This window comes from Cavia porcellus, unplaced genomic scaffold (assembly GCF_034190915.1).
Source record: "Cavia porcellus strain 051 isolate PalLab524CR breed Dunkin Hartley unplaced genomic scaffold, mCavPor4.1 scaffold_18, whole genome shotgun sequence".
In the NCBI taxonomy this organism is placed as follows: Eukaryota; Metazoa; Chordata; class Mammalia; order Rodentia; family Caviidae; genus Cavia; species Cavia porcellus.
In genome coordinates, this window is record NW_026947501.1 from 27655986 (window position 1) to 27667190 (window position 11205).

At 38.6% G+C, this 11205-nt stretch overlaps 1 non-coding gene across 1 annotated transcript; it reads left to right on the forward strand.

Moving 5' to 3' along the window:
• The first annotated feature begins 2970 nt into the window (after positions 1-2970).
• Positions 2971-3107, forward strand: LOC111756588 (small nucleolar RNA SNORA40). Its single transcript, XR_002791015.1, has one exon. It is a non-coding gene; the product is annotated as a small nucleolar RNA SNORA40 (small nucleolar RNA).
• Positions 3108-11205: the final 8098 nt, after the last annotated feature.

Here is an 11205-nt window from a genome sequence, read left to right on the forward strand (position 1 = left end):
AGCGGAACAGTGAAGAAGCAGTGAGCATAGGAGGCCCGCTCCCCTTGGCCGTTCATGGCTTCTGGGTTTCATTTCCCAGCTCTTGTGACCAGGGTTACCAGGGGAAGGATTAAATAGGGCACATAATTCATAGAATTATATGAAAGATGTTTTTCAGGTGAGGTTTGAAAGGACTAGACACTGACGAGAGCAGAGCTTTAATGAATAAAAATCTGAATCTTTCAACCAGTTTGTTTCAAATGATTTTTTTTCCCTTTGAGACAAGGTTTTGTTATGTAAGCCAGGCTGGTCTTAAACTCATGGCAATCCTCCTGCTTCAGCCTCCCATGTCCTAGGAGTAGAGGTATGTTCCACTGTGCCCAGTGCTCTCATCTTTGAGAACACAGTTTTGGGGTCAGACCAGGTGATGTTCCCTTGAAAACAGTTTAAATTCAGTCTTGGTGTTTTGCCACCCCTTCCCTTAATATCTCACTGTTTCAACCTTCCTTGGTTGAGAGACCATTTGCCCAGGAATCTGAAATATGTGAGCTCAGAGTGTACCTTCTGGGCCGAGCCTTATTTCTTTCTGTGTGGAGCCTTGCTAGTGGCATTAAGAGGGCCTGTTTGATTCAGGATCATTGGAACATTGTCTCTGGAGGGGAAATGCCAGTTTGAACATTTAAGACTATGCTTCTAGGCTTAACTTTTCATTCCCCAGCAAGTGAAAACTAAAACTTGCCAAACTCTTTTAAAGTCTATAAAATACGGTTGGTGTAATATGCCAGCCTCAAATGAGGACAAAATGGCATCTGTATGTAAATAAGATCCATGAGAATTGAAAGATGCTACAAAAACTTAGGAATTTGGTTTTTTTCTCACCTTCCCCTTTTCCCTTCCTCCCTTCTTTTCTCCCTTCCTCCCTCTCCTTTTCTCTTTCTCCAATACTGAGATTGAACCCAGGACCTTTGCTCTGAGCACCTCTCCAGTCCCCCAACTCATGCCTTTTGAGACAGGATCTCTCTAAGTTACAAAGTTGTCCAGGCTGGATTCAAACTTGCAGTCCTCCTGTCTCAGCCTCCCACAGTACTGGGATTACTGGCATGCATCATCACACCAAGCTGTTTTTTATATCTCTTGAAACTCCTACTGGCCTTCTGTGCCGTGCAACTTCCAACTAAATAACTCTTCAGACACATCCATGTTCTCTATTACTACCAGATTTCAACTCCAAATCTCTGGCCTACACTTACGTTCTGAGCTAGAAAATAAGGCCTTGGGGACCATAAGAATGATTTCAACTTCTCATTTTTCTTAAGGTCCAGAGTAGTGCCAGGACCTAAAATGATTGCACACCTCTTTGTCCCTTGGTACTACCCCACTCTTGTTTAAACCTCCCCCTTGTTCCAGTTATTTTATGAGATCAAGGAAGAATGTAATGTAACCTTTACGTGAGTTTTACTCCTATAACCAAGATCTAAACTTTAGGCTTCTCTTACCCGAGCTTAGAAATGGGCTCTTAAACTTCACTGAGTCTGTTAGATCCAGAATCAAGCCTTGTGGCCCTGCATAACTCTAGGCCAGTGGTGGTGACTATGGCACCTTTGGAAGCCAGCTATTTGTTGTCAAAGCATTAAAATGTTCACCATCCCTGCCCTAGGCTCTTATGTCCTTTGGTGATCAAACATGCCTCCCTTAAGTCTGTCTTTAAGTTCAATTTCTAGTGATTCCTTTTACTGCTAAATTCACTAAAGAGGCTTTCTTAAACTCCAGTGGCATTTGTAGTCTATTTCCCACAATTTGGTGTCTGTTTTTTTGTTGTTGTTTGTTTGTTTTTTACTGTTTTGTTATGTGTTCCTATTGTCTTTTTAAGTAAGAAGCCCTACCCCACATCTTGGGCTTGTACTAAAGTTGAGCTCTCCCTATAATTACCAGCATAGTTGTCTGACCAACAGGCTTAGTAATGAGCAGTCAGAGGACATACAAACAAAGCTAAAAGAGCTTCCGAGGGCAGAGAGATATAGGAGACGGGAGATAGTGGCACCACTATCTTGGAGAAACTACGGAAGACAGTGGTTTAAAGAGGGATTTCAGGGGCCTGGGATGTGGCTCAGTGGTAGAGCACTTGACTCACATGTGTGAGGCTTGGGTTCAATCTGCAGTACCATAAAAAAATAAACAAAAAACCAAGAAGAACATCAGTGCTGCCATATTACTCAGAAGAGGTTTTCTGGGGTTGGGCAGTTAGCAGAGGCCTTTCCAGATAATGAAAGTATTTCTATACCACTCCTCTATCACATCCACTTCTTTACTGTCCGTGTAGAATGTCAGTAGCTGAAATTGGTCCTGCTTGTTTATTTCTAGCATATAAATCTACAGCATACTTCATAAGCATGTCTGTCTGGTTCATCTTGTATCCTCAGTATCCTGAAGAGTGCCTGACGTACAGTAAGATATGAATCAATGCTCATACTCTTCCAGTTATCCAGCTAATAAGTAAATACTGTTTTTTTGAAAACAGAGTGATGTGTGCAAATTTTCAATAATGGCTTTAAATATTACACAATTTGAAAAACAAAGTTAATCATAGATGGTGTTATAGTTTGGATCTTAAGTGTCACCCAGAAGTCTACCTGAGAAAGACTTGGTTACCAGCCTATGGCAGGATTGGGCGGGGGTAGGACTCTCATGAGGTGGGGCCTAGTGAAGGGAAGGTAGGTCCTGGAGGTTTGCCCTTGAAGGAGATATTGGAACCCTGGCCCATTCCTCTTTCTCTTTGCCTCCTGGCCACAGCAGAGGAGTCGCTTTGCTCCACCACATACTGCCCACCATGATAGTCTGCTTTGGTTCCAAAAGGCAGTGGAGCAACTGACCGTAGACTGAAACCTCTGAATCATGAACCAAAATAAATCTTCCTTTGTTTATCTTAGGTATTTTGCACAATGACGAAAAGCTGCCTAATACAAAAGATTATCTCAGAAGATAAAAGAAGGGAACATTTGTGTCTGTTTTAATCTAACTTGAAGACAAAAATTTATGGGCAGGTACAAAACGTAAATTCTCTTTTGTAACTCCTGGAACCCAGAGCTCATTATTCTGTACGAGTTTTCATGTGTATGAAAAGGAATATTATTGCCAGGCACTTAGGTGCATGCCTATAATCCCTCACTCTGGAGGCTGAGGTGAGAGAGTCACAAGTTTGAGGCCAGCCTGGACCACATGGTAAGGCCCTGCCTAAAAGAAGACTTGATGCAGTTTAAAATGATGGAGATATTGATAACCATTAAGGTTGGTTCCAAGATTAAAGAATTAATAATTAGAAATCACAGGACATGACCAAAAGTCCAGCTATATTGATACAGTGTTATTGTTTGTACATAGGTCCACATGAGGATGAGGGTAGCTTTTGTCTCTCCCTCCTTGAAGGCTTCTGAGTTGAAAAATTGAGGTCTGTCTGCAGCTGAAGTCATATCTTACTGTAAGTGTTTGGGTCATGTTTGTTTAAATGCACTAGGAGGTAAATTATCAAAATAAGTCTCCATAGGTTTCATTTTAATAAATTACTTTTGTAACTTTCTTTAAATTCTGGCAGGGACATTGATTTCCAAAAAGCAATCTTGGGTTCAAGTATTTTATACCAGTATGGTGCCAGTTACATTTTACTTAAAAAGTTTAGAAAGCCCTAAATCTGAGTCTATCACAGTAATCTAAACTTTAATTTCCTTGTTCAAGCATACAGCAGAGTTTGAATTAATAACTTAAAGTGAGGTGGGATATTTAGTAGTATAAAGCAATTAATGATACATATGTTATAAGAGTTCATAAATCTGAGGGTAAAACTTATTTTAAAAGTAATAAATTTCTTTTATTCTTACTGATAACACCAGGGCCTGGCATTTACATCCAAATAAGTATTTGTTTATGTTTTACAATTGATGTCAAATGAGAAAATACTTTATGTAGTTCTTCAATTTTGAGGTAAGAATTCACTTAAAATAGGCTGTGAATTTAATAGGCAAACATGTCTGCAACCCATTTTGAAGTTCATAAGAATCAGGTTGTAATTAAGAATTTTTCCTGTTAGCTCATCTAAAGTAGCAGGGCATAGTGGCACATATGGTGGTCATAGCACTCAGGAGGCTGAGGCAGGAGGATCACAAGTTCAAGGCCAGTCTGGACTACATAGTGAAAACATCTCAAAAAGAAGATAAAAGAAGGAAAACAAGAAAGAAAATAAAAACTACACATCTAGCCATTCATTTTTCATTTAAAGATGAAAATGCAACATCACAAATTAGATCTTCTGAAATTTCTACTAATTTTACCAAGGACTTCAAATGTTTTAGTTACTTGTAAGAATATCATATAAAAGATATGAATTAAGCATTGGACTTCAATTATAAAAAGAATAAAATATACTAGGAGAGACAGAAAGGAAATAATAAACCACAGATAAAATTAAAAATAGAATGCTAGATGTGGTGCCTTCCTATAATCCCTGGGAAGCTGAGACAAGAGGATTGCTATGAGTTGGAGGCCAGCCTGAACAACATAAGTGAGTTCAAGGCAGTCTGCACTACGTAGTGAGAGCCTGTCTCAAAAAGAAATTAAAAATTAGAGTAAGTAGATAAAATCATAATGACATTTTTGAAGAGCAATCAAGTAACCAAAGAAAATATATAAAAAGAAATGTACAAGGGTTTACAAAAAAATGATGAAAATATTGTGTATATAACTAGGCCAATGAATAAATTATTTTCTGGTAGAAGAAAATTACACATATAAGTGATGCCAACATTATCTTAAGTGGAAGATTTCAAGGAGGGAAAAAGTGTGAACATTATCTTTACATGCTTTTATGAGTGCGTTCCTTCACATTTTCAATAAACATGTAATTGTCAAGTCATTTTTATTATGACAAAAGATAGATGACATTTCTCTTAATCTGGTTTGCATTCCTATAACAAAAAAAAATTGAGTCTGGATAACTTAATGAAGAAAAAAAGTTTATTTTGGCTTATAGTTCTGGTCCAAGATCAAGGGCCCACATTTGGTAAAGACCATGGCAAGAAACAGTGTAAGTGTGAGTGTGTGTGTGTGTGCATTCTCTGGCCTCTCATCCTCTTCTTGGGAAGTCACTAGGACTCAGTCAATAGGAACGTAGTTCTCATGACTGTATCATCCCAATCATTTCACAAAGGTCCCGCCTCGCAGCACCGCCAGATTAAATTTCCACCCTTTTAATAGCTTGCAGTGAAGATTAAATTCCTTATGGGTACAGTTTAGTCATGTTAAGTATATTCAAATATAAAACAGATCTCTAGAATTTCATCTTTGAAAACTGAAATGCTGGACACACGCCAGTAATCCTAGCATTTGGGAAGTGGAGGCAAGAGGATCGCTGTGAGTTCGAGGCCAGCGTGGGCTGTGTAAGCAAGTTCAAGGCCAGCCTGCACAATATAGTGAGAACCTATCTCAGAGAAAACAAAACAAACAGAACAAAAGCCTGAGACTGTACCTGCTAAACAGTAACTCCCTTTTTCCTCTACGCCCGGTACTAGGTAACCACTAACTTTTGTCTCTCTGAAGTTGGCTTCTTTAGACTGTTTGTCATTTTGTGACTGGCTTGTCTTTGGATAACATCCTCAAGGTTCATCTGTTCTGTGGCATGGGACAGGCTTTTAAAGGCCTAATAATTAGTATTCAGTAACATTAGATACCAATTTTATTTATTCGTCTGTCACTGGGCTCTTAGGATGGTCCCACCTCTTGGCAATTCTGACTAATATTGCTATGAACAAATAGAATGTTGTCAGGGGTAAGAGAGACCCGTTCTGATTACCACAGGTGTCTCAAAGGGTAGTATAGTCAATTAAATGAAGTTGGATAAAGAAAGTACTAGGGGCTGGAGATTTAGCTCAGTGGCATAAGTGCCAGCCTTGCAAGCAGGCAGTCGTGAGTTCGATCCCTGGTACCAATAAAAATGAAAAAGACAAAAAAAAAAAAAAAAGAAAGAAAGAAAGTACTAGAGCCTACCTTATAAGTCAGAATTCTAGAAAGTGGTTGGACCTAAAAGAGGGCTGCAAGGATGTCCCCTAAATGTTATATTTTTAGATTTTGCAGCTGCACATGGCAGCACATGCCTGTAATCCCAGCACTTGGGAGGCTGAGACAGGAAGATCATTGTGAGTTCAAGACCATCCTGGGATACACAGGCTGAGCTCCACACCAGCCTGAGCTACATAGCAAGAGCCTGTCTCAAAACAAAACAAAATAAAATAAAACTTCATAAATACCTTTCCAGTAGAGGTAACAACCATTGTAATGGGAGTGGTATCACATTCATCCCAGCAGCTAAAAATATAAATACCTTAGAACAAAATTGAGAGGAAAGGAGAATGTTCTATGAAGAAAACTGTTAAGCTTTTCAGATATGCATGACGAAAAATCAATGGAAAGATAGTAGGGGCTGGTGATTTAGCTCAGCGGCATAAGCGCCTGCCTTGCAAGCAGCAGTCATGAGTTCAATTCCTGGTACTGATAAAAAGGAAAAAGACAAAAAAAAAAAAAAAGATAGTACTGTATTTCATGAGGGAAATACTGCTTTAAATACGTTAATTCTTCTGTAGCCTATAACTATAAAGGTAAGAACACTAAAAAACTCATTTTTAAGCTTAACATATTTCAAAATTAATCTTGGAGACATGAAATAACCATTTAAAAAATTGAAAGTATGTTGGGGAAACTTCAGCTAACTTATTATAAACCTCTAAGATAAAATAACACAATGCTTGCAAAGACTATATAAAGAATTCACAAACTTTATTGTTGAAGGAAATAAGCAAAACTTAAATTATTTAAGTTGTCCAAGGCTGTAGAATTTCAAATTATGGTGTTGGACTTCCAAATAGATGCTCTTAACTACACTGAAATGTTACTTTCTAAAATACATATAGACACATATATACAGAAAAACTATGAGAAACATAAGAGTATTAACATTAGGGGGTAGGGGATTTAGCTCAGTGGCTCAAGCACTTGCCTGGTAAGCATAAATTCATAAATTTGATCCCCAGCACCAAAAACAACAACAAAAAACTATTAATATTGGTTATCTATAGGTAATAGAATTATGAGATGATTATTCTCCCCTATGTCTGCCTATTTTTTTCCTTCTATTCTTATTAAACTGTTTTCCAAATGTGCTACAGAGAACAGGCATTGCATTTTAACTGGACAAAAAGAACAATACCTTCTATTTTCAGAAAGCACAACTCCACTGTCCCTTCAAAATGGGAACCCAGCCAAGACCTTATTCTTGGACAGCATTGTTGAAAGGGCTTTAAGAAAGCTCTCGGGCACAGCAGCAGAGCCATGTCATATATGGAAGCCTTCCACAAGTGTGACCTCACTGCTGGGCCCTGTTCAACATAAACTTTGCCTGTAAGAGCTAGCAGAGATCTTTGGACAAAACCTGGCAGTAGAAAGCCAAGAAAGATCTAACCTAAGGAGAGAATCCTGGTCTTACGGCCTGAAGAAGTCTTGAATATCTAAATAGGCTTAGCAGATCTTCCCTGTGATAATTCCTAGAGAAAGGTTACTTTTTCCAAAAGAGATCTCCTACAATAACCTATGGTTATTTCTGTCATTTTTCTGGACCTAAGAGCACAGGGTGTTATTTATGTTGGACAAATTGTAGTGGCTTATCAGGTGGGTGATGGAAATGGAAACATCTCCTAGACTAAAGGAAGTAAGACTATTCTTAGAAATTTCTCTACCTTTCCCTGTAGTTAGCTGGGCCATACCCAGCAGCTTCTCTTTTCATCTCAATTTGCCTTTTAAAAAGTTAGTAGCCTCATACCAATGCAATCCCATCCAAATTCACCATCCTTTCTGTCCACAGTATTAGTCTTCTTGCCACCTTAAATGGTTCTTAGTGCCCTGTTCCTGCTCACTTTATTTATATACCTGAGTCTCGAGCTCCTTCACCTAGCCTAGTGTTCCACACACATCCTTCCATGATTTAGGACTTTTAAATTATTTTAAATTGCATTCATGTAAACTCAGAGTAAGATCACACAAATATTTTAGTTCCCAATCCCAGTGTTGCTTTGAAAGAACAAGGCTTCTGATTATGACCCTCGAGACTTCATTTGGCCCAAGAAGATACCACATAATGAAAACAGAATCTTGTGTTAGTTCAAATTCTTTTAATTAAATTAGCAGAAAACTCAATTCAAATTAGCATTCAGGTACAGCTGGATCCGGTGTCTACTGTCATCAAGACTCATTTTATCTTTATCTCTTGACTTCTCTATGTTAAATGTTTACTAATTTAATTAGGTAATTCTACTAGGATAGCTTTGGTAGCTACAGGTTTATAGCCTGTTGTCTTGATAAATCCAGCAGGAAAAAAAGAAAACTTCTGGGTACTATCATTCCAACAAAAGTCCTGGAAATGAGTTGTTGGGTAATGGCTTTGGTTATGACTTCATCCTTGGCTTGAGTAATGTGCCACATCTGAACCACATGCAGTGAGAGTGAGGAGCATTCGTTTCCAAAGAAAACGTTGGTGGTATTAGTAGTAGCAATAGATGCTGGCCAGGTAGAGGTTAACAGATACCCATGTTGGGTGCCCAGAAGAAAACCCTGGGGCCTTACCATCACCACTGTGGGCGATATGACTAAAATGTAAAGAAGATCCCCAAGTTCTGCTGGCTTTAGATATATAAGAGCATCTGGACTATGGGCAATGGCCTCACTCCCAAAACATGGATCATACATCCAGACCTGGATCATGCATTTAATTTGCACTTTCTGAGCACCTACTGTGTATAAGAGCACTGTTCAAAGTATGCAGAAATTAGATGTTATCCTCCTTTGTGCTCAAGAAGCAGAAAATAAAGGAACCACACTCTCCACAGAGCACAGAGTGATTTCTTCTTGATTGACAAGTATACGCAGGACAATGAGGACCAACTTTTCCCATAAGCAAGAGAACCCATATGAGGGAGACATTGTTTTCATTTTTGGCTATTTACACTCCAAAAATACATTTTAATACATTGAATAAGTATTACTGTAACCTACTAAATAAGTCTCATAGGATTTGACCTAGGTCATCTCTAGATACCTTGTGGAAAGGACCTCAGACATATTACTAGGATATATAAAATATTACAAGGAGAAAATAAATCAAACATGCCTGGTGGAGAGAGACTATAGGAATTAAGTAGGCAACAAGGGACTTCGATGATAAAAGCAGATAATATAAACCATGATACCTACATTTCCACTATGGATGAGCCTCAGAATATATAATATCATAAAATAAGCCTGAACATCAGGCAGAGGGCTCTGTTTTTCTGTGTAAATGATGCTATCACTAAAACACGATGTTAAGAATAATTCTCACAACATTAAGAATAATTCTCACAACATTAAGAATACTTCTCCTGGAACTTGGGTGGACACAGCATAGTCAGGCTAAGGCAGGCACTTGTCTGCTAACTTGGCTTAACTTGGAGATGCATTTTGTCACATCTGAGCACTCAAACTGCATGAATTTTAAACTATTTTGAGCTTGTCTTTGTTGACACTTTCACAAATATTTAATGACAATGAACTTGAAATTGTAATCCTTGACAAGTGCCAAGGCTGCAGCCACCACTCTTTGTTGGTGGTTAAGATCTGAGATTCTCGACTTTCAACAGTTTTGTCTTGTTTTAACCAAAGTGGAATAACATAGCTCCTGGCACACTTACCATCTTGAGTTCCACTTCACAGTAGAAAGGAATCTACAGTAACCACAAAGGCTCTCTGTTTAAATGAATTCAGGAAATCAGATTTTGGACAATGTAGCTGTCCCTTTGGTTATGAACTTGGGAATAGCATGGGAATTACAGTAATACCTACACAGATAGTAACTTTAACATTCAGAGTTTGAGCTGTAGCTCTTCTCTGTCCATTATTATCAACTAAGGTCTATATTTGTACGGACCAGTCCTTGTCCAAGAAAATAAGACTATATTATCAGAGTAAAAAATCTCTCTCTTTTTGGTTCCCGTTCTTGTTCTCTCTCTCACTATGAGATAGTAAAGGGCTTTGCAATGAGCTGACCCTAAGACAGTATTAGATTTTATTCTCTAATAAATGGAAAAGTCCTTGGTGCCAGCACATAGCCTGGATGAGCACTCAGGAAAGCTGCTTCTACCCTTCTCGCCTATGAAGCAGAATAGCAGTACACTATCCATTCACCCGGGGCCCAGAACTGAAAAAACTCACAATAAAAGTTGCAAGTGATTTTTTTTAAAGATAGGTTTCACTTCATAGTTCAGGCTGGCTTTGAACTCTCTATGTAGCCCAGTATGCCCTCAAACTCACAGTGACCCTCCTACCTCAGCCTCTGGAGTGCTAGCAAGGAATTATAGGTATGTGCCATCAATGATTTTTGTAATTGCTCAGACCTGATTTTCATGTTTTTTTAAGGAGTTGACATAGAATTTGGGTATAATGGCAAATAAACAAATCGACCATTTGATTGAGTTAGGGAAGGCACAAATCCACCACCATCACCACCACCAACGTGGATAAACTGGGATCTTGGTCTAGTCAAAGAGAATCAAAACTGAGCATCATGATCCACACCTATAATCCTAGAACCCTGGAAGGCTGAGGCAGAAGGATCACAAATTTGAACCCAATCTGGGCAATTTAGTAATAGTGAGACCCTGTCTTACCCTAACTGTAACCCTAAAAAGAGCTGGGGATGTAACTCAGTGCAAAGGCCTCGGTTTCAAGCCCCAGCACTACACGGAGAGAAAGAGAAAGAGAGACAGAGTCAGAGAGACAGACAGACATTCATAGAGTGAAATAAAAATAAAAACAATTAAATAAAACTGAGGATTGAAACCCATAATTTAGGAGGACTATTAACCCCCTTGATACAAAGCTTTATTGTAGGCAGACTATCCTTAGAGACTGACCTCATACTTAAAAGCTTGGTGCATTGGACCTCTTTTGTGAAGTCAAGAGGAAAGTGTTTTCTAGGTGTTGTCTAGACCAGTCGTTTCCAGGGTAACTACAAAAACTCCTCAGAGTTTGCTCTTGTCACCAAATCTATCAGGCAGATTCAATTCTCACTATAAGATATTATTGAAGTAAAGGGTTTTTGTCTATTTATTTATTTATCATCTTTTTGAAACAGTTTTTCACTATGCAGTTCAGGCT